Source organism: Pecten maximus, chromosome 7 (assembly GCF_902652985.1).
Source record: "Pecten maximus chromosome 7, xPecMax1.1, whole genome shotgun sequence".
Lineage (NCBI taxonomy): Eukaryota > Metazoa > Mollusca > Bivalvia > Pectinida > Pectinidae > Pecten > Pecten maximus.
Genome location: NC_047021.1, coordinates 18,583,186 through 18,604,871, shown reverse-complemented (window position 1 = coordinate 18,604,871; position 21,686 = coordinate 18,583,186).

The window sequence follows — 21,686 nt, the reverse complement described above, 5'->3', positions numbered from 1 at the left end:
CCCCTTGGGAGTAGGGATTCAAAATTGTACAAATGATGGGGCTGAGGGGCGGGCCAGAGGGGGTCAATTTGCCTGAATTGATATAAACAACTTCTCCACTGAAACTAAGCAATGGATATCGCTCATATTCGCCTGGTAGCATCCCCTTGGGGTAGAGATCCAAAATTGTACAAATGGTGCAGCTGACCCCCCGGGCGGGGCCAAAAGAGATCAATTTGGCTAAATTGACATTTTTAGAATTACAATAAAACCAATGTTCATGTACCCATATAAAATGGTTATGATATATTGAGATAGCAATACCAGTGATAAATATACTTAAGCATAGTTCTTGTTTCGTATCTCATGAAACCAGTCTGGGCCTCTTGTTCATAGATGGAATAGTCTTAAGGCCATTTACCAAAATTGAATTTTATGACTCCAGGGTCTCAAACTTTACTATAGTTTCTATAGGGAAACACATTTTTGAGCATTATTTGTTCCAATTGCTATTAAAAGAATAATACAAACTTGGTTAGAATTGTCTGTTGAATAGTACGTGCATACTGGCACTAAACTGACCCCCTGGTTTATATAAGGGAAATCATTTTTGACTATCATTTGTTTGATTTAGATTGATATTCTTTCTAACTTAGTTAACATTATTAGCATTGGATAAAGATTGATGATATGCACTTGTTGGCCCTGACTAACCCCTAGTGGCTTATGGGCTGGCCAAAAAGGGTTAAATTAACTGAAATTTCAAAAAATTTCTTCTCAAGGCCCAAATATTATAGCATCAAATACTCTCTATAGATGAAAGGGTCTTAAGGTGCTAGTCCAAAATTGTGAATTTCATGACCCTCGGGTCTTGCGTTTGCCCCTTGTAAGGGGGTACACTTCACTATAGTTTATATAGGGAAATCACATTTTTGACTATCATTGGTTTGATTTCTAATGGAATTCATTCTAACTTGGTTACCATTATCAGCATTGGATAACAGCTTGATGGTATGCACAATTTGGCCCTGACTGAGCCCCTGGGTTTATGCACGGGGCCAAAAATTGTCAAATTAACTGAATTTTCAAAAGTCAGGTGATCATTAAGGTCCATTGGCCTCTTGTTAAATTTTACACCCATATAGGATAATTTCTTATTATTTAATTATAAGGTGTATAATAAATGAAAATCCCTTTATTCATTCATCTATAAATTGTCAACTTTTCCTTTTGATTAATACTAAACTACAAAGAATTTAATGATAGATTCAATTTGGCTTTTGACACTATAAGCTTTATATTTATTGATGTTCACTTATTTACATTAGCCATGATAATGCAGTATACATCTCATTTTGTAGTGAGCATTTATCAATAACATGTTTTCTATTTTAGGCACAGTGCATTTGCAGAAACCCCAAACCGGTGGTCAGACAGCGAAGGAGTTGGTAATTAGTGGTGCTGGGACAACGCGACTGTTAAACACTAATGGTATAACCAGTACTACATTTACCAAGCTGACCATAGACAATGGTAACACTATGAAGGTGGAGACAACTGTAACAGCCACAGAACTCCTTGGAGATGGATCTGCCACGATACACATTACTGCTGGGAAGACATTCACCGTCACTAAGTTCCTTGATGACCTGACAGGAAGTCAGTGTGGCTTTATCGTCGACGCAACAGGTACACTGAGTGCGACGGCTGACTTGTTTGTGACTGGTGACAGTCCTGAGTTGGTTGTGAGAGGAAGTGTCTCATCGTCAACATTAACTATGGGGAAAAACTCTGTCTTTACTCTGTATGACACTGGTGCAATGGAGTTATCCTCCCTTGTTCTCAAGGAGTATGCTACAGGAGAGATCAAAACAGGAGGAAGTCTAAACCCGAGTGGAACCGCTCTGACTCTACTAAGATTTGGCTACAATTCCTCAATGACATACAATGAGAACTCGGTAACAATCAAAGCAAATGATTTAGAAATGTATCCAGAATCCAGACTGTACTTAGCAAAGGACACTAAAGAATTTATATTTCAGGGTAATAATTTCAAATTGGAGGACGGTGCAAGTGTATCGGTTTCAGGAGGAGGGTCAACTACAGGTCAAGGTGCTGGTAGCGCGACTAAAGGTGCCGGTCATGGCGGTGAAGGTGGAAGCAACCCCAATGTTCAGTATGGAAGCTCTGTACTGCCAGCAGATGCAGGAAGTGGCTGTACTACCAATAGAGGTGGTGGTATTATAAAGATAGAAGCTTCTTCTGGCACTGTAACCATTGATGGATCATTGGAAGCAGATGGTGACTCAGGTACAACAGAAGGTGGAGCCAGTGGTGGTAGCATATACATCAATGGCAACTCGCTTGAAGGTCATGGAGTCATCAGCACCAATGGTGGCAAAAGTGACACCCAGGGTGGAGGTGGTGGTGGCAGGATAGCCATCATTGCAAATTCCATTTCAGACTTCCACGGTAAAGCCGTGAGCTATGGCGGAGAAGGGGATACTGAACATGGTGCAAGTGGCACTGTGTACCAACAGTACACTAAGTCCGGTAGTGCCCTGAAGAAATCAATCAGTATTGATAACAATGGCCTTGACACGGTCAGACAAACATGGATTAGTAGCATCACAACAACACTCTCAGAACTGATCCTTAAGGGAAAGGCTTTAGCTTCCTTTGTCTCAACTATCACAACTGCCACTATTGAGCTTGTAGTGGGCGACTACACCGGTACCTTGTATATCGATTCCAGTCAGGACTTTGACATTGCCACATCCTATGGTACACAGTATCCATTCGCTCTGGAGTGCAAACTTATGGTTGAAGGAACTGCCAAACTTCCAGCGAAGTTGTTGTTAAAGAATGATGACCCAGTAGATGATGTTGTAAATTTCAATGTCCAAGGTACAGTCCTTAATATGCGGAACCTGATTGTGGCATCAGGAGGGAAGGCAAGCTTTAGTTCGACCAGTCGCAGTGGGCTGTCTTCGTCCAACATTGGTGTAGCTTCGAAGCTCTCCCTGACAACACTGGATGTAACTACTGATGGTGAACTTATCCTTGGTACTGATTCTACAACTGTATTCACACTATCTGTTCTCAATGACCTTAACATCAAATATGGTGGCACGTTACGAGGGAAATACCTATCAGTAGAAGCCCGTAACCTGCAAGTGGCTTTTGAAGGGGAAATCAGTACAAATGGACAAGGCTCATCAGCAGGATCAGGGACGGGAGCAGGTTCTGACGGTTCAGGGGCAAGCTATGGAGGTACAGGTGGAAACTCGAGCTCGCTAGCTACACCTTCTGTAGAGTACTATGGAAATGTGTTCACTGCTGGAGACATAGGGTCTGGTGGTGGTAGCACCAGTACAGGGGGTGTAGGTGGTGCAGGAGGTGGTAAGCTCTCTATTACAGTCACAGACCAGTTTACTCTAAATGGAAATGTTTCTGCCAACGCACTAGAAGGTGTAGATGGTGGAGGAGGCGGCAGTGGTGGTTCTATCGTGGTAACATCCTCTGATCTGATTGGAGGTGGTGTTTTGTCTGTACAAGGAGGCAGCTCCAATTCCTCAGGAGGAGGTGGAGGTGGTGGAGGCAGAGTGTTCTTGGACATCACTGGAGACTACAATTTCACTGGAGAGTATAAGCTTCAGGGAGGTAACGCCTCCTCTGGAGGTCACGGCGGAGGTGCTGGTACAGCTTACATTAAATCTATAAAGAGTAGTCTGCAGTTTTTACATCTAATGGCTGACAACTCCTATGTGACAGGAGATGAATTGTCAGGAACTATCATTGATATATCTGGAAGTACAGAGGTTAGGGTTGACCAACTGACAGTAGGAGATGATGTTCTTCTCCATGTGACCACACCAAACCTTCATTTCAAAGCCAAGGAACTTGATTGTGGAACAAGAAGTACACTAAAAATTGATGACAATGTCATATTCACGGCAGATGAGGATAAGACCTATACCCAACTTAAGTGCAGCCTTGTTCTGACAGAGAATGGGGAAGCCAGGCTACCTTCCACAACAGAATTCAATGGAGCAGGCAATGTATTTGATGGTAAGTAGTTATCAAATTGTTCAACTATGCTTCACCCATGGGCATAGTAAATATCATGCTGCAAATGATAGGATGAGGTCTGCTTTCATTTCTATCTTGAATGAAAGGTAAGATTTTTGCATTTCAATGTCAGTGTTCTCGTACATTTAGAAAACCAGTGTTAGGAATACAATTGATGCTCCTTAAACTGAAAAATAAAACTTGTTTTTTTCGGAGTGTACTTTAGATGAAAATCAAAAATAATTTTTTTTCTCCACAACAAAATTGTCATCATAATGTCATCAACATCTTCAAATTTGAACTATTTCTAAGCCTGTTAGGTGTAGCAATGCCTCAGATTAGCTTGCATTTCTCAACTTGTATTTATCCTTCGTTGGTTCCAATAATGAATACAAGGATCTGTATGTGGAAGGAAGCTGATATTGATGAAACACATAACCATAGTGGGTGATGTGATATTTAATTCTCTTTAATACCGCAGTCGTAGTAAAAAGTTTTAGTGTGTTATACTTTGCTAAACACATAGAATAAAATGATAAATAATTGAAAAAACTTTTAAAAAAATTTCAGGTACACTAACAAACATCAACAACATGATCATTGCTTCTCATCAAACCGCCAGTTTCTCAGCAAAGACAAGGACAGCCAGTTATTCCAGCGGAGCTCATGTGTTTATAACTGATGCTGGGGCCTATCGGTTCAGCTCCCTGATCATCAAGAGCTATGGCAAAGGCATCCTCCCCAAGACTGGAAAGAAATTGTTGATTAGTGATTTGGAAATACACTATGCAGGCATACTTTATGCTGAAACTCTTGATATGGAGAGCAACAACATCAACCTCACTCCAGGATCAAAGATTGATTTGAGTGGTGGCGGCAAAGGGGCAGGTCAAGGTTCTGGAGCTGGATCAGATGTAAGTAAAGGATCAGGTATCTGTCTAACATTAATGTAGGTGTTAAATCAGATGAAAGTCTAAATGTGTAGGTTTGATATAGGATCAGATGTAAGTAAAAGATCAGGTGTAAGTCTGACAGTGTATGTGTGGTATAGGATCAGATGTAAGTCTGACAGTGTAGGTGTGGTATAGGATCAGGTGTAAGTCTGACAGTGTAGGTGTGGTATAGGATCAGGTGTAAGTCTGACAGTGTAGGTGTGGTATAGGATCAGGTGTAAATCTTACAGTGTAGGTGTGGTATAGGATCAGATGTAAGTCTGACAGTGTAGGTGTGGTATAGGATCAGGTGTAAGTCTGACAGTGTAGGTGTGGTATAGGATTAGGTGTAAGTCTGACAGTGTAGGTGTGGTATAGGATCAGGTGTAAGTCTGACAGTGTATGTGTGGTATAGGATCAGGTGTAAGTCTGACAGTGTGGGTGTGGTATAGGATCAGATGTAAGCCTGACAGTGTAGGTGTGGTATAGGATCAGGTGTAAATCTGACAGTGTAGGTGTGGTATAGGATCAGATGTAAGTCTGACAGTGTAGGTGTGGTATAGGATCAGGTGTAAGTCTGACAGTGTATGTGTGGTATAGGATCAGATGTAAGTCTGACAGTGTAGGTGTGGTATAGGATCAGGTGTAAGTCTAACAGTGTGGGGCGTGGTATAGGATCAGATGTAAGCCTGACAGTGAATGTTTGGTATAGGATCAGGTGTAAGTCTGACAGTGTAGGTTTGGTATAGGATCAGATGTAAGTCTGACAGTGTATGTGTGGTATAGGATCAGATGTAAGTCTGACAGTGTAGGTGTGGTATAGGATCAGATGTAAGTAAAGGATCAGATGTAAGTCTGACAGTGTTGGTGTGGTATAGGATCAGGTGTAAGTCTAACAGTGTATGTGTGGTATAGGATCAGGTGTATGTCTAACAGTGTAGGTGTGGTATAGGATCAGATGTAAGTCTAACAGTGTTGGTGTGGTATAGGATCAGGTGTAAGTCTGACAGTGTAGGTTTGGTATAGGATCAGATGTAAGTCTGACAGCGTAGGTGTGGTATAGGATCAGGTGTAAGTCTGACAGTGTAGGTATAGTATAGGATCAGATGTAAGTCTGACAGTGTAGGTATGGTATAGGATCAGGTGTAAGTCTGACAGTGTAGGTTTGGTATAGGATCAGGTGTAAGTCTGACAGTGTAGGTGTGGTATAGGATCAGGTGTAAGTCTGACAGTGTAGGTTTAGTATAGGATCAGGTGTAAGTCTAACAGTGTAGGTTTGGTATAGGATCAGGTGTAAGTCTAACAGAGTGATGTGGTATAGGATCAGGTGTAAGTCTAACAGTGTAGGTTTGGTATAGGATCAGATATATGTCTGACAGTGTGGGCGTGGTATAGGATCAGGTGTAAGTCTGACAGTGTAAGTTTGGTATAGTGTCAGATGTAAGTCTAACAGTGTATGTGTGGTATAGGATCAGGTGTAAGTCTGACAGTGTAGGTGTGGTATAGGATCAGGTGTAAGTCTGACAGTGTAGGTGTGGTATAGGATCAGATGTAAGACTAACAGTGTTGGTGTGGTATAGGATCAGGTGTAAGTCTAACAGTGTATGTGTGGTATAGGATCAGGTGTAAGTCTGACAGTGTAGGTGTGGTATAGGATCAGGTGTAAATCTGACAGTGTAGGAGTGGTATAGTATCAGGTGAATGTCTAACAGTGTGGGGCGTGGTATAGGATCAGGTGTAAGTCTGACAATGTAGGTGTGGTATAGGATCAGGTGTAAGTCTGACAGTGTAGGTTTAGTATAGGATCAGGTGTAAGTCTGACAGTGTAGGTTTGGTATAGGATCAGGTGTAAGTCTGACAGTGTAGGTGTGGTATAGGATCAGATGTAAGTCTGACAGTGTAGGTGTGGTATAGGATCAGATGTAAGTCTGACAGTGTAGGTGTGGTATAGGATCAGATGTAAGTAAAGGATCAGATGTAAGTCTGACAGTGTAGGTATGGTATAGGATCAGGTGTAAGTCTGACAGTGTAGGTGTGGTATAGGATCAGGTGTAAATCTAACAGTGTAGGTTTGGTATAGGATCAGGTGTAAGTCTGACAGTGTAGGTGTGGTATAGGATCAGGTGTAAGTCTAACAGTGTAGGTTTGGTATAGGATCAGATGTAAGTCTGACAGTGTAGGTGTGGTATAGGATCAGGTGAATGTCTAACAGTGTAGGTTTGGTATAGGATCAGGTGTAAGTCTGACAGTGTAGGTGTGGTATAGGATCAGATGTAAGTCTGACAGTTTAGGTTTGGTATAGGATCAGGTGTAAGTCTGACAGTGTAAGTTTGGTATAGGATCAGATGTAAGTCTGACAGTGTATGTGTGGTATAGGATCAGATGTAAGTAAAGGATCAGGTGTAAGTCTCATAATTGGTATGGTGAAGGATCAGGGTAAACATGGTAGTGTAATTGTTGTGTAGGATAAGGAATTGAATATCTTAATTTTCTCCAACATGTGAAGATCAATTCAACAAATATTGAAAATATGAAAATAAGAACGTAATACTATGTGAATTGATTAAATAGATACTATTTTGTGATAATATATATGTATTAGATTAGTAGCTGAACTCAGTTCATAAAGCTATCCAGGAAGTCTTCAAGACCATACTTATAGATTGTGTAGATTAATGTCCGAAAAATGTCTGTTCATTCTGATAAACCCAATCTGAGGAATATTCCTTTGTTGAAATGAAATAAATGATTGTTTATTTTTGCTTGTTGAGTAAAGCACAGTCTTTTGTTTCATTACTTACAGGGTACTGGTGGAGGTCATGGTGCAGAAGGAGGATCAGCATCGTCTGCTATTCCAGGAGGTGCTGCCTATGGCTTAGTGCGTTCCACCAATGAAACAGGCAGTGGAGGAGGTAGTAACATGCTCGGTGGAATAGGTGGAAACGGTGGCGGTCTACTTACACTTCTTGTACAGAACACACTCATTAATGAAGGTAAGTGTTTTACCAGAGTCTATGTCAAGAATGGCTGTATTCTCTCTGTACAATACATTTTAAAGCACTTTAAGTTAACTTTGAATAGATTAAAAACAAATTTTTAAATCTGCGCTTTCAGGATCAATTTGTACAAATGGAAACTCTGGAAATGGTACAGATGCCGGTGGAGGTAGTGGTGGGACCCTCTATATCCAGTCCAAATACCTGACAGGTCATGGTACTCTGACAGCTAATGGAGGTGCTGGCACTGGACAGGGAGGAGGCGGTGCAGGAGGCAGGATAGTCATCACTCTCACACAGGAGTGAGTACTTATCAAGGGTTTCAAATCCATTATAGATTTTTTTTTTTTTTTTTTGGTGATTCATAATAATCACCATTTTTGTATAGTAATGAGAAACCAATATACGTCAAACAATTACATTATAATGTTATGGAAAAGTCTAGACCATATTGAAATAATTCAATGTGTAGTAGCATACAGTCAAACCTCGATGATTCGAACTTCGTTGATTCGAATTTCTCGCTGTATCAAACTTTTTGCTTGGTCCCGAATTTCCTCACTATATAACTCTACTAACGAACCTATGTATGATTCAAATTTTTATAAATCGAAGTTTTCGGTTTATTGAACTTTTTTCATGGCCCGTTAGCTAGGATATTATAGGTAACTGACATCTCATGATTCGAACAAAAAATTTACCTGTACTGACCACTGGACAGGTGTTTGTCGTGACCCCCGCTGCAAGATTTCACACCCCTCCCACAAATGCCCTGACTGACAATAGGGATAACGATAGCTTGCGTTGTCACTCCCGATCATGGGGTTAATTAATAATCAGACTAAATTGATAGATAAATGGTGTATTTATTTGAAATCAGCGGTTGGTGAGTAAATTTTACGGAACAGTAAAACAAGCGGATCAATTTTAAACAAAAACAATTAGCGATGTCTTCACTCATATTCAAAGTGTCACGTTTCAAACTTATACATAAATATCCATGTAAATCGGTTATTTGTCATTCAATCATGCATTCTCCAACTGATCGGCATTCCGTATTTTATATGCACATAACATTAGCAGAAAAACGTTAACGGAAGTGTGCATTGTACTTTTGCTTTATCTATTAGACGGGATATGTGTTTTGTAACAGATACATAGTTTGTTTGATTAATTAGGGATAATTGATGAAAACTATTTTTATGGGTTTGGGGTAAATTAACTAAACGTTTCGATGTGAGCCTTACAGGCGACGATCAACACGAAGACACCGAGCAAATGTAACATTAACAGCTATGGTCATTATCAAGAAAACATTGATCTATTGTCAACCATGAATAATTCAAATTCCCCCTGTTTCGAAGTGTATTGTTAGTCCCTTGAACTTCGAAACATCGAAGTTTGACTGTATATCGGGAAAAGCAAACTGACAAATTAAAAGGTATTGAGATAATTTATCATATACATATATGATGCAATTAATTTAAAAGTGTTGAAGCTGACAATAACTTATAGCATATCAGAATACATTATATGGTGATCTGTACAATGCATTAAAATCAGGTTGATAGCAGGGTGATGACATCTGTAAGAGAACTTTATACATCCTATTTGTTTATTTCACCATTATAGGTACACCTTTGATGGCACATTGATGGCTTACGGAGCAGGAAATGATGACAACTTTAACACGGTAAAGGCTGGTCCTGGTACAGTATTCATCTATGATGGAACGACCACCCTCTCAAGTCCTAATCGGCGATTGTATGTGACTGGTGATACAACAGACCCACTACAAGAACAGACAAAAACTCAAATTCAAGGCACTTCATCAGACCACTACATATTTGATGAAATGACTTTGAGTGGTATGTTTAAGACTTTTATAAATTAGAACAAATTCAATGTGTTTATAACTTTCTTGGAATAATGATGATTTTGATATTAAATTCAAAATTTGTGCAGCTGCTGCATGCATAATTTACCTAAATGTAATATAAAATTTAGTAGATCAGTTCCTTAGTTGTCTTTTTGTTGATTTGAATTGTTTTGAGGGAGACTTTTTTTTTATCTCATCACCTTCTAACATAATGTTGTGTCGGTTGACCTATATCATGTTGGTTTCAGAGAAAGAGTAACTTAACTGTAATTTTACTTTCAGGCTATGCCAATGCTCAATTTGGATCAACAACTACTGTCCTCAGTGTGAAAAAATTTTATGGAGATAAGACCAGCTGGCTGTTTGTAGAAGACGAGCAGATACTTAAGGCTGAATATGTGGAAGGAGTAGCGAGTAGTTTAGTACTGGTTGTTAATATGGACATCGGGGAAAATGCCACACTTCATGCACCAATTAACATGACTGTTGCTGGCACGACGGCAGTATTGAGAGGCCAGGTTACTTGTAAGAATATCATTGTGGAAGAGAATGGTAAAATTTACTTACACAACACATCCTACACAGCCAACTTTGAGCAAGGTGTATACAAGGCCACAAGTTCCCCAGGGAGTTACAATCTTGCCCTCCTCATTTTGAAGAAAAATTCATATTTTATACCAGTGGTCAAGCTTGATCTTACAGTGGCTACTCTGGATATGAAGCGTTTTGTGAAGTTGTACGCTAACGAAATAAAGTTAACAGTAGGCTCTTTGACCATTGAAAGAGAAGCAGAACTAAATGTGGATGGAAAGGGTGAAGTTGCAGATGCTCCAGCGAGTTCACAAGGCAAGAATAAATCAGGAGGGGCCTATGCAAGTTCTGGTGGTGTAGGGGCTAACTTTACAACAAGCGATATACCAGAGGCTTTTGGTACCATTTATGAACCTCTAACTGTCGGAACTCAGGGTGGGGATGGCGGCTTTGGTGGAAGTGTGATACAAATTTCAGCTGTGACTTTTACTCTGAACGGTTTACTGTCGGCCAATGGTGATGGTTCTAGCACAGGGGGCGGAGGCAGTGGAGGCAGTATATATGTAGTTTGTCTTGAGAGTCTAACTGGCTTTGGTAAAATGTCAGTTAATGGAGGAGATGCAACAGGGTTGGATAGTGGAGGTGGAAGTGCTGGACGTATAGCTGTTGAATCTCTTGCTGAAACCTTCTCTCAAACAGGAACATACAGTGCCAAGGGAGGCAACTCTCCAGCTGCAAACGGAAAAGGAGGACCTGGCTCTATTTATCAGAAAATTGGAAGTTCAACTGGCAACACAATTGTTGAGACCTTGACCATAGACAATACTAATGGGCAGCAGGATTACTACATGACTTTAGCTGAAAATAACTTAGATCTTGAATTTGATTTTGTCAACATGTACAATTATGCTAAACTACAAATTGCAGTAGACACAACTGTTAATAAAACCATTAACATCCTCAAGGTTAATGGTGACGGGACAGGAATATTGCGACTCCGTGCCAATCAGAAAGGTACTCTTGAAAGAACAGCAACATCAACTGTTTCAAAGCTTGAGATCAACCTGGAGCTTCACGATGGAGGTGAATTTGTATTATCTGAAACTTCAACAATTCTTGGCAAAGCATCAATTGCCCTTGATTTGGATGGTATACTAAGAGGTGTAGTGAATTTAATCCTAGGACCAGGTAGACACATGAGAATGGGTGAAAATGCAATGATTGTGCCCTTCCAGGCTACATCCCTGTCTACTCTGGCCAGGGTGACCTTTGGAACATTTCAGATGGACCCCGCCAGTGCTTTGGATTATGACAAAAACACTGGAGCTGATATGTTAGTGAGCATTCTTGATATCAAATACCAGGCATGCCTGAGAGCTGATTACTTCAACATCTCATCATCCTACATCCTTATTGAACAAGAAGCTTGCCTCTCTGCTGCTAGCTTTGATAGAACACTATCTACAACTATTGACACGGACACTGGAAACGCTACCGAAGCAAATGGCAAGAAGGGTGGTGCTGGTCATGCTGGCAATGGTGGTGGCCCATTGGCTATTTCTGGTGGTTACTATGGCTCATTGTACAATCCCATTGAACCAGGCAGTAGGGCTAGACCAGCAGGCGGTAAGGGTGGTGGAAAGATATACCTGAAAGCTGGTAGCCAGCTGTACAATGACGGAGAGGTGACAGTGAGCGGCAGTGACAGTACAGAAGGTGGAGGTAGTGCAGGCAGTATATGGATTGAGACTGTAGATATTGATGGATATGGCACATTCTCTGCTGTTGGAGGAAATGGAATTGCTCAGGATGTCGGTGGTGGCTCAGCAGGCAGAATAGCTATCAACTGCTCAAAAGAAATAGCATTTGAAGGTGAATATTTAGCCAATGGTGGGTCAGGATTTACAGATGAGGATGCTGGTGGAGCAGGAACTGTGTATCTAGAGGATATACGAAACTTTAAACCATACAGGCGTCTTCTCATCGATAACAAGAAGCGACCTATTGACAAATATGCCACTATAAAGGAGGCCAGCATGAATGACTTCAACTTTGATGAGCTTCACCTCATGAATAATGCTGCACTACAGATAATTGGAAATGGAGTTAGAGTTAATCTTGATGTTAGGAAAATGGTGGGTGACAGAAGTGGCCTTCTCCATGTACATGGGGACCAGAAATTTGTTCTCGAGTTTGAGGAAGCCAAGAGAAAGGCATTTACTTCAGGTGTTAACTTCATTATTGATGAAACTGGGGAGCTACATTTGCCAGGCATTGTTTATATTTATGGTACAGGTATCAACATGTGGAATGCCTACCCAGAGGCTCGGTCTATTCAGATATTTGGTACACTAACAGGAGTTCTAGATCTTATCTTGGGATTTGAAACATTGATGTACCTTGGTCCTAATGCCAACACAGCTATGCTTGCAAATGGTGCCTATTTATATAAAGATATCAGCGGTAATGCTCGTTTTGGAACAGTTGACCTCCGTGCTTTGTCAACTATGAAATATGCTCCTGATGTTCCAATGAATGCCACCTTTGGTCAGCTGGATTCGAGGTATAAGTCTGTAGTCTCTGCAGAAAGTATCTTTTTGGTTGTCTCAACACTGAATATTGAAGCTGGTGCCACAATGACCACTTCATCTACAGATAGACCACTAGACTCACTAGATGAAGTGTTGGGAACTGGCAGATTGTATGGTAGTTATGGCACTGGTGGTGGTTTTGCTAGTCGAGGTGGTGGAATATATGACCAATCCACCAAACAACCACTCATGGAAGGCGGAGCTTACTATGGTAGTCTTTACACTCCCAACAGAAGAGGCAGTGCTGGTGGCAGTACCACCACAAGTTCACCTGGCATGGGTGGTGGCATCGTCAATCTTAAAGTCTCCAGAAGTCTCTTGGTCGATGGATCTGTCACATCAGATGGCAGTGATGGAGATTCTTCCAATGCTGGTGGTGGCAGCGGCGGGACAATTTATATAGAATCACCCAATCTTGAAGGTCATGGCTTATTTTCAAACAGAGGCGGAACAGGTTATACAGGTGGTGCTGGTGGCAGAATGGCATTTTACCTTGACTCTGAGATCTACTTCTTTGGCAAATTCAACAGCACTGGAGGTTCCGGGCAAGGAGCACACTTGGATGAAGGTGGTCCTGGGACAACGTTCATACAAGACACACGCTTCAAACGACCTTACAAACAACTGTTTTTGGACAATCATGAGAGACATTGGGACCATTATCTCGAATTGGATGAGGAAAATGTAACCTTATATGAATTCAATGATGTTCACATGTATGGAAATGCCACCTTATCAATGAAAGAGGATACAAATGTCACAAAAACACTAAGGATTGTCAAAATCCATGGTGACAAAACGGCTAGAATTCATATGAAGGCAAACCAAACTGGTTACCTTGAGGAAAGCCAGTCACTTACCAAGACACCAGTCAACCTTTGGGTTGACAGTGGTGCTAGGGTGTTCCTATCCCAGCTTGTCTACATGCTGGGTAAGGGTGAGATTGCCTTTAAGTGGAATGGTGAGATTATAGGTGTCCAGCACATGAGAATAGTTCCTGGCCGTGTCATCAACATAGGACCAGGGGCCCAGACAAGCTCTTTCGCCGGTGGAGTGTACACAGCTGGTGTCCCAGGATGGTTTGTGTTTGGCAGTCTAGAGCAGGGATCAGGATCTATAATGGAACTACCACCTCCCATGGGTCTCAAACTGACAGTGGGTTACTTGGTAAGTTAAAATTTTGTAATGATCTTTCTGTAGGTCACAGGGATACAAAAATCTGAAAACCTTCCTATGACTTCTAAATAATCATTCTTGATCTGTAGCTAGCATGCTGGTGTGAAGGGTTGTCAAGGGACCTAAATTTATATATCAATTATCTTACAACATATATGTATCATATTCTTCCAACATATTTTCACTATATATATAAGTATGAAGCCATTTCCCTATGAAAAATTCTTTACATATTTATGATATAATCAGAATGCTTAAGTGAATTTCAAAGTTACTTGTTCCTGGCCATGGGGTTACAATATTGACAACCATGGCAACCAGTATATTTTGGCTTTAATATTATATTTTAAATTAGCAGATAGTTTTAAAGAATAACTAAAATTGAACTTATGGGGGGGGGAAAAAATCTAGGTGCCCTTGTATCAATATATATATTTTTCACAGGACGTGAAATATGAAGCCCTGTTCAAAGCTGATACTTTTGAGATTGAAGCTTCTGACTTCATGTTGGAGCCATTAGCCATCTTCCTGTGTAGTGGTACAGCTGTAGTGGGTGGCACTGGGCATCCAGCAAATTCTTCCACAGGTGGTGGGCATGCATCAAGTGGTGGCAACAGTAAGTTTATTTCATTAACAAAATAACATAATCCTTCCCTAGGTGAAGCATAGACAATTCAAACCCAAGGTTCACTTTGAATCAATCAAATTAAATCAAAATACAAAATATATTAAAATTGGTACATAAATCAGTAGTAGTCCATTGTGGATAATATTCTGAAAGACTAAATTTGTTCAGTCTGTGCATAGCACTGTTGTTTTTTTGAAGTCATAATGGTGATTTCTTTATGTTTTCTTTGGCAGACATTGTTGATGTACTTACATGTAGGGAGGAAAGCTTTAATAGGAAAGGAAAGCTTTCCAGGTTAGGGCCATACAGATTCTAGGTTAACTGTCTCAAGGCTGTATTAATTTGTCACTGGAAAATTAAATTGCTGCTTATATTGTATGTATTAGGAAATGCCACAAGAGATGAATAGTCATCAATGTAATTAAAAGAAATTTCAGACTTAAATAGATTTCAAATTATCACACATATATATTTACAGATGTTGCCTCTGCAACTGGAGGTATAGCTTATGGATCTCTGTATGAGCCAGTTGAAACAGGCAGCAGTGGTGGTGCCAGTACAGCTGGAGTCTCCGGTGGCCGAGGAGGTGGCAAGGCTAAGATTTCAGTTGGCACTCAGTTCCTTTTGGATGGTTCAATAGAAGCAAATGGCGCTGATGGAACAGCCAACAGTGGTGGTGGCAGTGGAGGATCTGTCTGGGTTATTGCTGGTAAGTAACTTGTAGTGGGGGAGTAACATGAACTAATGGAACAGCTAACAGTGGTGGTGGCAGTGGAGGATCTGTCTGGGTTATTGCTGGTAAGTAACTTGTAGTGGGGGAGTAACATGAACTAATGGAACAGCCAACAGTGGTGGTGGCAGTGGAGGATCTGTTTGGGTTATTGCTGGTAAGTAACTTGTGGTGGGGGAGTAAGATGAACTAATGGAACAGTCAACAATGGCAGTGGTGGGTCTGTCTGGGTTATTGCTGGTAAGAAGTTGGTGGTGGGGGAGTAAAATGAACTGATGGAACAGTCAACAGTGGCAGTGGTGGGTCTGTCTGGGTTATTGCTGGTAAGTAGTTGGTGGTGGGGGAGTAAGATGAACTGATGGAACAGTCAACAATGGCATTGTTGGGTCTGTCTGGGTTATTGCTGGTAAGAAGTTGGTGGTGGGGGAGTAAAATGAACTGATGGAACAGTCAACAGTGGCAGTGGTGGGTCTGTCTGGGTTATTGCTGGTAAGTAGTTGGTGGTGGGGGAGTAAGATGAACTGATGAAACAGTCAATGGCAGTGGCGGATCTGTCTTGGTTATTGCTGGTAAGTAGTTGGTGGTGGGGGAGTAAGATGAACTGATGGAACAGTCAACAATGGCAGTGGCGGATCTGTCTGGGTTATTGCTGGTAAGTAACTTGTGGTGGGAGAGTAAGATGAACTGATGAAACAGCCAACGGTGGCAGTGGGGGATCTGTCTGGGTTATTGCTGGTAAGTAGTTGGTGGTGGGGGAGTAAGATGAACTAACAGAACAGTCAACAGTGGCAGAGGTGGGTCTGTTTTTGTCATTGCTGATAAGTAACTAGTGGTGGAGGATTAGGATCAACTTGATTTAAAAACTGACAGTGGTGGCTGGGTCTATTGCTGATAAATAACTGTCGACGTGGGATTGGGGTGTAATGAAAGAACAGTTAACAGTGGCAATGGTGGGTCTGTCTAGGTTATTGTTTGTGTATGACTTGTGTTAGGGGAGTAAACTGATGAAACAGCGATTATTGAAATCAATTTAGGAATTATTTTTAGCTCACCTGGTCCGAAGGAGGCTGACCCCCCTGGGGGCTGAGGAGATGGTGCCAACAATTTAGGAATTATTTTTAGCTCACCTGGTTCATACCGTGTCGTCCGTCGTCTGTCATCCGTCCGTCCGTCCGTCAACAATTGACTTCTTCTTCATAACCGCAGATCAGAATTTGACCAAATTTGGTCAAAAGCATCCCTATGGGGTGGGGACTCAAAATTGTACAAATGGTGGGGCTGACCCCTGGGGGGTCGTAGGGGCGGGGCCAAAAGGGGTCAATTTTGCTAAATTAATATAAATGACTTCTTCTCTGCAACTAAGCAATGGATATCGCTCATATTTGCCTGGTAGTACACCCTTGGGGTAGGAATTCAAAATTGTACAAATGACGGGGCTGACCCCCTGGGGGTTGAGGGAGGGGCCTAAAGTGGTCAGTTTGGCAGAATTGATATAAACGACTTCTTCTCTGAAACTAAGCTATGGATATCTCTCATATTTGTATGGTAGCACCCCCTTGGGGTAGGAATTCAAAATTGTACAAATAAAGGGGCTGACCCCCATGGGGGCTGAGGGGCAGGGCCAAAAGGGGTCAGTTTGGCTAAATTGATATAAACAACTTCTTCTCTGAAACTAAGCAATGGATATCGCTCATATTTGCCTGGTAGCACCCCCTTGGGGTAGGGATTCAAAATTGTACAAATGACAGGACTGACCCCCAGGGGGCTGAGGGGGTGGTGCCAAAAGTGGTCAGTTTGGCAGAATTGATATTAACGACTTCTCCTCTGAAACTAAGCAATGGATATCTCATATTTGACTGGTAGCATCCCCTTGGGGAAGGGATTCAAAATTGTTCAAATGGTGGGGCTGACCCCGCGGGGTCCTGAGGGGCAGGGCCAAAAGTGGTCAATTTGTTTAAACAACTTCTCTGAAACTAAGCAATGGATATAGCTCATATTTGACTGGTGGCATCCTTTTGGGATAGGGATTCAAAATTGTATAAAGGAAGGAGCTGACCCTCCAGGGGGTAGAGGGTAGGGTTAAAGGGGTCAATTAATTGGTTTCTCTGAAACTAAGCAATATTTTGGATATCACTCACATTTGTGTGGTAGCAATCCCTATGGGAATGCGCTCAAAGTCAATTTCATTTCATGGATTAATTGTACTTTTTGACATATAAACTACATTTGTATGGTAGCATGGTTATGGGGTGGGTGTTCAAATTTGTACAAATGTTGGGGTTAACACCCCGGGGGGCTAAGGGATGGGGCCAAAAGGGTTCAATTTGGCTAAATTTACATTTTTAGAATTACAATAAAACCAATGTACATGTACCAATATAAAATGCTTATGATATATTGACATAGCAATACCAGCGACAAATATACTTAAGCATCATTCTTGTTTCATATCTCATGAAACCAGGTGAGTGATACAGGCCATCTGGGCCTCTTGTTAAAATATGACAATTCATTATAGAATTACATTTTTTAAGGACAATTCAGAGGTCATGGAGCCATTAGCACATCTGGAGGATTAGGACACGAGAGCGCTGGAGGAGGTGCTGGTGGTCGTATTGCTGCCCATACAGTGGAGTACAACCAATATCGTGGTCAACTACTGGCTGTGGGACGAGGTGGAACCACCACTGGGGACATGGGTGGACCAGGGTCTGTGTTTATTGAGGACAAGGTGACAGCCTACACCTATGAAAGTCGACTCTATGTGGATGGCAATGACCTACCTACACCAAAACCTCTGGTGGTTTGGGAACATAACCCTAGAGTTGTCAGTACCAACGACACCATAGACAACAACGCAGACCTCAACTTTGATCATCTCGTGTTGAATAGAAAGGTTTGAATCTATCCATTTTGTCATTGTGGAGTAATGTAAATTATTTGGTGTAGCATTTATTATTTTTTATTATTTATATAAATTAACATGCCTAGAGGGTCAATTGCAAATTTAAATCCTTCACGATTATTTATATGAAATTAATACTTTTGGATAGTGGCAAAGTTATTAGTTGAGGATTTAGGAGTCTTGCAGAGTTCATGACTTAAAAAGTCATTTCTAGATTGGCATTTGCAAACTCATTTGTTCACGAATATGTGTGAAGAGAGAAGTTTCGAAAATAAATTATTTATGAAATGTAAGTAATTTACAGTTTGTAATTTTCATTTCAAGTAAAACCGGTTTAACCTTTAAGCTCTTGCCTGGTTATTAGCAAGCACCTCTGTTAGTATATTATTTATATTTCACCAAAATATCCCAACAACATTTTTGTGAAACTTTTATATTAAGAACATCTTAAAAAGTGGTTGCTCAAATACCATTCAGATGACATTATATTCATTTTGACAAATAGTTGGGCTGACTTCATGGGGACAAGTGATTGAGAGGACCATTTGTTGTTAAATTTATCTATTTCTATTATTATCTATTTCTATATGTCATCTTTAACATTATTCAAACAGGCAATGATTCAGATAGCTGACCCTGGAGGCTCAGGTATAGACTCTATCAACATCGGCCTGGTCCTTGGAGACATGTCTGGATTTATACACATGCGGAATAACCAACACTTCTATGTAGAGTATGATAAGTACAGCATCATTCGCTCTATTCCTCCTGCTAACTTCATTGTGGATGAGAAGGGCAACTTGTATGCCTCGACTGACTTCCGTTTGATTGGTACAGCGCGCCCGACCCTCGATTTGCGTGGACATCTAGTGGGAGTTATGAATCTAACACTAGAATACAGTCGTAGCATGACTGTAGCCATAACAGCCAAAAACAGCAGATTCATCAATGGGGCTTATGTTGCACTGCCTAATGGTAAATCCTCCAAAATATTAATGCAGTTCTTAACATTTTTGTTCCTCTTCTCACATTGCTGGAGACACATCATTGCTTGGTCCTTATATCCGTCAGTAACAATTTTTAAGACTTTTCTGTCCATCTCTCACTCGGTGATAGTTTCAGGATGACTTTTGGCACTTAATCATGAAAAACATATCAAAATTTCAGACATGCTTTGAACTGTTGTTAGATTGTGGAGAGGCATGTGTTTCAAAAATATTCTTTAAAACATAAAAAAGTTTCAAGATTACATTGTTTTGATCATGAATATTTAGTATTCATCCGGTCCTATGACCTATTGCAATAATGTAATATTAGTATTATTATATGTTTTGAAATTCTATTGAGTTTACTGCATGACAGTTGGAGTGAGTAACTGTCTGTGGTGGCGTGATTAATTAAATAAAGTGAAAACTTCTGTATTATATATAACGCTACAAAAGATGGATTCAGAATTCCTCACGGTAGTAATAGGTGAACGTTTACGCATTTATTACTTTTCAGGCATATCAATAGAAGGGTGAGTAGTGAATGGTAACCATGAGGTTTTAGATATCAATGCTTTTCAAATGCTACAGTAATAAAACAGGGAGCTGGCACCATTTTGCAGGGTACATAGAGTGGCTATCTATTGATTCAATGTGAAAAAATCCTTTGTATTTTTCATTACAGGTACTCTGGCATTTGACTACCTTTCTCTGCAAGCCCAGGCAGAAATCTCCCACAGTAAGGACATCAAACTGGAAGTGTCTGATGTGATGATGAGGTACAGCTCCGGGATCTATGGAGACTCCATCACCATAACAGCTGGTAACATGCACTTAGAGGGTGAGGCACGTTTGGACACTGGAGGTCGTGGCCTTGTTTGGACAAGCACAGGTGATGGTGGTATAGACTCCTCAGGAGCAGGCTTAGGTGGCGGGTATGGAGGGTACGGAGGCGGCGCTAACACTGTCAACTATACAAATGGAGGTAACAGACTGACATTACTAGTGGATGACAATTATATTTCTAAAATATAGAAGAGTTATAGTTTAGTTTATTAAGAAAGTAAATTTGGTCTTTTGATTTTGATTTTTTTTTTAGATCATGGGTCATGAAGTAAGAATAAAATTGCATCAAAACTATGAAACTTTGAATTATCAGTTTTCAAATAGCTCTCATTTTTACATGCATATCAGTAACACTATTATTTCTATACAGTTGCAGAGGGTCTATAGGTTTCCTGTCTGCTCCACCTGATATTTTCCTGTAATAATAAATTTTAATAGCATACAACAGAATCTAATCAGGATGAATTTTCAGTCTGTCATTTTCCTTTTTTGACAGAGTTATGGCCCTTTGAACTTGTAGGCACAGATGTCTGGATTCAGCAATCCTCATTATGCTTGTTAAATCTTGCAGGTGCAGCATACGGGTCTTACAAGGCTCCAGTACATCACGGTAGTAAGGGTGGAGGAAACAATGGTGGCCAAGGAGGAGGAGTCATTGACCTAGAGATCACCAGGTCCATCCATCTTGATGGTATTATCACCAGTCAGGGTGGTAATGCCACAGTAGACAGTAGTGGTGGTGGAAGTGGTGGTAGTGTCTACATGCGAGCTGTCAACTTCTCTGGGCATGGCAAAGTCAGCGTAGAAGGAGGGAACGGTAACGATTGGGGCTTTGGCGGATCAGGAGGCCGTACTTGTGCCCATGTCTTCTGGAATCGAGAATTTAATGGAAACTATTTGACATATGGAGGCTATGGAGGCTCTCAACGGTCTGATGAAAGTGCTAATGGTGCTTCAGGCACTGTTTACTTCACAGGATCTGATCAAGGTTTGACAGGTAGAGAGGTGCTCAACAGCACTAATGGGACAATAGTATACAAGGATGGGTTCCGAAAGCTTATTATTGACAATGATAATAGGAACCATCTGCTGTCATCTGTCATCATGGCGGAAGGAGGGGTTTCTGCAGAATTTGAGTTTGATCAGTTGGAAGCCAATAACCATGCAGTGCTTGAGATACATGGAGATACATCAGAACTCATCGTCCATGACTTTGAAGGCGATCAAACAGGCCTCATGTATTTGAAATCACAACAGAAAGTTCATGTGGAATATGTGGAGTCCACAGCAGGCTATACTGTTGCTCCAGTGAGTTTCAATGTGGAACCCAATGCCGAGATACGTCTGCCATCCACAGTCATCATGTTAGGAACACGATCAGAAATGAAAGGACTCATGACCAATGTCCAGAATCTCACCATTGCTGATGGAGCAAA